At 39.3% G+C, this 5258-nt stretch overlaps 1 pseudogene; it reads right to left on the bottom strand.

Moving 5' to 3' along the window:
- Positions 1–4370: 4370 nt before the first annotated feature.
- LOC118617811 lies at positions 4371–4782 on the bottom strand (annotated as a pseudogene).
- Between the last annotated feature and the right edge of the window lie 476 nt (positions 4783–5258).

A 5258-nucleotide genomic window follows, 5' to 3' on the forward strand; every position in this document is an offset into this window, starting at 1 on the left:
AAGGGGACTCTAGTACACTGCTGGTGGGAATGCAGACTGGTGCAGCCACTATGGAAAACAATATGGTGTTACCTCAAAAAATTAAAAATTGAACTTCCATTTGACCCAGTGATCCCACTTCTAGGAATATACCCTTAGAAGCCTGAAACACCAATCAGAAAGAATATATGTGCCCCCATGTTCATAGCAGCACTATTTACAATAGCTAAGATCTGGAAACAGCCCCAATGTCATCAGTAGACAAATGTATAAAAGAGCTGTGGTATATATACACAATGGAGTACTATGTAGCTGTGAGAAAAAAGATCTCTTATCCTTTGAGATGACATGGAGGGACCTGGAGAGTATTATCCTAAGTGAAAGAAGCCAAGCGGAGAAAGACTAATATCACGTGATCTCACTTATTTGTGGAATATAATGAACATAACAGTCTGAGGAATGGGGTAGTCCCAGAGACATGGAAGTTGGGTACAGACTGACAATCCTCAGAAGAGAGGGGGAGAGTTAAACCACAAACCTTATATGCATGTATACAAGAACAATGGACGTGGACAACAAAGCTGGGTATAGGGCGAGGAGTGTAGTTGAGGGGAGTATAAGTGGGGGGAAACGGAGAAACATCTGTAACAAAAATAAATAAATTAATTAAATATAAAAATAAATAAATAAAGGGGAAGAAAAGAATAAAGTAGGAACTACTGATAAGCAAAATAAGGTAATACAGCCCACTCAGTTAATATATATGCTTTCATATTTCTGTACTGTAGACATATGAATACATACATTACAAATATACTTTTGTAACCTGATTTTGCCCAAATGATAGTAGAATGTGAATGTATTTTCTGATCAATAAACAAATATCTGCTACCATAAAAAAAAAGGAAAAAGAAATCTGCTGGCAACTTAATAGGTTCTCCTTTGAAAGTAACTGTCTTTCTCTTGCTGCACTTAAGATTCTTTTTGTTTTCATCCTTTGCCAGTTCAATTATGATATGTCTTGATGTGAGCCTCTTTGGGTTCATATTGATAAGGACTCTCTGTGCTTCCTGAACATGTGTGACATTTTCCTTCATCAATTTAGTGAAGTTTTCAGCCATTATTTCTTCAAATTGTTCTCAATCCTTTGCTCATTCTCTTCTCCTTCTGGTACCTTTATGATGCAGATGTTCTGTCAAAAGTACCTTAGACTTTCAACATTATAAAAAAAAAATTGTTGTTGCTCTATTTGGACACTTACTGTTATTTTTTCCTCTACATTACTAATTTGAGCCTCTGCTTCATCTGACCTGCTGCTGATTTCTTTTAGTGTATTCTTTATTTCTGACTGTTTTTATTTCTGTTTTTTAAGTCTTTTTTAATGCATACCATCTCTGTTTAAATTCTCACTGAGATCATCCATTCTTCTATGATTCTTGAACATTCCTTTAACCATTGTTCTAAACTCTGCATCTGGTATCTAGGTTTCTTCTATTTCATTGAACTCTTTTTTGTGCATTTCTCTTGTTCTTGCATTGGGACATATTTTTCTTTTTGTATTTTATTTTGTATTTGACTCTATGTATTAAGTAGATCTTCTATGACTCTTAAGCTTGTTATGAGGGATTTCTGATATATGTGCCTTGTGAGTCTTTGTGATACAGTCTTCTAGGTCACATGAGCTCAGTACTCTAGGAATGTTTCTTTTGGATTATTTACACCTTCTTGTAGGTGAGTCTTGAATGCTGTTGGCCTGTTTGTGGATAGAGTTAACTCTCAGGCTGGCTGACTCTGATAGACTGCATTCACCATGTATGTGTCATTCTTCAGATGCTACCACTCAAGGTACAGAAGTTCCTAGTAGGTTCTGATGTCTCCTGGAGAACCCCTTTGGCTGTGTAGTTTGTGTGGCTAGTGTTTCTGGACCCACTTGGACAGGGTTCTAGTGTTGGTTGGTTTCAAATGTTGTGTGCAATCTTCATTGGGCTACCTGTCTGGAACAACCATGCTATTAACTGACTGTGGTTTTATTTACTGGGCCTGCGTGTGTGTGGGAGGGGCCAAACTGTATACAAGTGTCAGCTATTAGCAGCTCTGACCTGGGCACGAATTAATAAAATCTCCAAGGCCCTCTCAGGTCTGTGTCTACCTGTCATCTCTTCCACCACCTTGTGAGGTTTTGTGGACTTCCTCCAGAGCCTTTTGAAGTAACACTGTAGAGTAGGCCCAAGCTGGCAGTGCCTCATTGTCCCTTCCACCTGGCACAAGCTTGGAGGTGTCGGGTGACCTGGTGGGCCAGACACAGCTAGTGGGTTCCCTATTTGAAGGCAGCATGGTCAATGTAGCCCCTACTCCATAGCCATACCACTCAGTTTCTGCTAAAATCTACAACTCTTACTCCCTCAGGAAGAATGCATCACTAGTTCAGGTTGGTTGCAGACAGCTATTTCCATTGCAGGAGCAAGCTCAGCAGGCAGGGCCACTGGGAAAACAGGTAGATACAGTCCTCCACTGGGGATTGTGCTGGCCAAGCTTATGGGAGGGGAGCAAGCTCTGTGCTTCTTGTTAGCTATGTAGCCACACCTGCTTGAGCCAGACTGGAGCCTCTGTGGGAGATGTGTTTCAAAAGTTCCAGTTCTGAGCAGTGTTCCTTTTCTCCCTCAGATCTGACAGGGCAGGATCACTGGGACTTGGGAAATAGAAGTCTCCCTTGGGATTCTGCTTGCTGAGCCTGCAGGTAGGGAGCAGTGAACTGGCCCTGTTCCAAAGCCTCACAGTTTAATGTCTGTATGAGTGTCTTCCTATAGTTTCCCCAGAGAAAGAGTGAACCAAAAGTCCCTGATGAGTGCAGCCAACAGCCCTTTCTGCCAGACTCAAGCTTCACAAGTTGGTATTGCCAGTATTTGGAGGACTGGGTTAGTGCACTCCCCAGGCTGGTGGTGTAAGAATAGGAGTGCCTGACCCTGGGAAGATGGTGCCTGAGGGCAATGTGGAATATTTACTCAGGAGCAAGACCTCAGTAGCTGACCCTCCAGATCTCTTTTTGGGGCCATGCTACCCAGATCCTCTCTTTGTGACCCCATATGCCCTACATTGCTGTCCCTCTTCTGTAACTCTAGGTGAGTACCCAAGAGCAAGCTCCTGTGCATTGGCCCCTTAGGAGAGCACCTGGGATCCTAGCAGACTCCCTCCTCTTCTTGGTGGAGAGAGTCCCCACTGATTTTTACTGGCAGATGTTATGCAGACTCCAGTTCCCAGCCCTGGTGCTCTGGGTTGGGGATCCCAGCATGGGGTTGAGACCCCATGCTCCTCATGTAGATTTTTGGAGCTGAGATATCCCTCCAGTATCTTAAACACTACATGTGAGTTCAGGGGCCAGCCTTCTCCTTGTCACTGCTCTTCTCACCAGTCTCTATGTAGCTTCTTTTGTAAATTCTTGGTTATAATACTGCTGTTCAGCTGTGCTTCATTTGGTCATTCAGGTTGATTTCTCTATAATTTAGCTGTAAGCCAAGTTTGGCGCTGGGAGGAGATGAGTGTATCTTTCACCTACTCTGCAGCCATGTTTAAACTCCCAGAATTGTATTTCTTCTAAGTAGTATTGAAACATTTAGTAATTTAACATTATATAAAGATTTAATGAACATGTGTATTATTGTGCAAATGGGCAGGGGGAATAAACTTGTGAAGCTGAGACAAGTTCAGAACTATTGCATTGGGGTCAGGAGTGATTCTATTTAGTTAATGCACAGTTACAATGATTATAATCATTATTAGTATTGTAATGTGAAAGTAGGAGGACAAAAATGATTGATAAATTTATTTTAGATACAGAGAAACAACAAAAGGGATGTAATATATACACATATATATATATATATTTATAAATTCAGTGACTTGGGTAAAATGATGGTTTTGAAGATGGTAAACAAAAGTGACCTGGATAAAATGATAGTTTTGGAGATGATAAACAAAAGATATTGAATTCAGTTTTAGTTTCATTATTGCTGGCTGGGTTTGTCAAAAATAAACAAACAAAAAGTGAAGATCAGGAAAGTTAAGTTTATTAGATTTCCTACAGCAAGGGAGCATACCCCATCAATACTTAAGAGAGATTCAGTGTTGCCTCAAATTAAAGTAATAAAAGAAATATATTTATAAGCTTTTTTAGGCTGTGGGGTATAGTATTTTAAGGTGACTCTGTGAGATGGGAAAATCTGTGTAGATTATGTGTACAGTTTATGGTATATTAACTTTGTTTATTTATTTATTTATTTATTTATTTATTTATTTATTTATTTATTTATTTAGTGTTGTGACATATATTGATATAGTAGTTTTATTCCAGGAAAACACAATGAACTGAATTGCAAAGTACATTGCTATTGAAATTAGATAGAAAATTTCACTATATAAGACTGCTGAGGTTTGGTCCAGTAGTTTGTCTTGATGATCTCACGTATACAGTCACTATGGTCAGTATTACACTTGCCACACTTACAGATTACAGCTATTGGATAGGAGAAATAAGGACTAACTTGGCATGGGCATTCTGATATTTCTGCAGTCTTGTACATGAAGTCTCCATATGCATAAATATCTTGGGACAGTGTATATTTGGGAAGAAATAGCTTGCCCTTGATATTCTGTGTAATATACAGGACAGATGATGGTGTTGATGGTTAGGCAATAATCACACTCTTTCCTTTCAACATGCATCATATACTCAGTTAGAATACAAAAAGATGTTGCTTGTCCACATGTAAGGCCAAAAAGCATGGACATCAGGAAGATAGCAGTCATGCTTACTTTGCATTGGTGAGCTGATGCTGTAATGACTCAGACTAAAACCTCTTGGTTCATTTTATACCCTTTGGGATAATTCCTCTCTGATCTTCTTGTTTATATAATTGTGTTTGAATTACTGCTTTCTTATCTGAAAAACATCAGTCTCGATGTGGCTTCTTTAATTTTGTAGTTGTAGAACTTCTTTTCAGCTCGATGCCAGACGGTTCTGAATGATGGTTGTTCTGTAGATTAGTTGTAATTTTGATGTGGTTGTGGGAAGAGGTGATTCTGCATTTATTTACACTGCCATCTTGATGGGAAGTCTAGTGTATTAACTTTAGACTGGTGGGCAGAGAGAAGAAAATTCAATAAACAGGTTGTTAGAAGGTAAATGTTCAGTTCATTCATACTGTTAATGTAGCTCACTAGATGTTTCTCATTATTTTAATGCTTCTTTATCCCAGATGAACTCTGCTTTCTGGGGGAAAAAA

This window comes from Molossus molossus, unplaced genomic scaffold (assembly GCF_014108415.1).
Source record: "Molossus molossus isolate mMolMol1 unplaced genomic scaffold, mMolMol1.p scaffold_m16_p_5, whole genome shotgun sequence".
In the NCBI taxonomy this organism is placed as follows: Eukaryota; Metazoa; Chordata; class Mammalia; order Chiroptera; family Molossidae; genus Molossus; species Molossus molossus.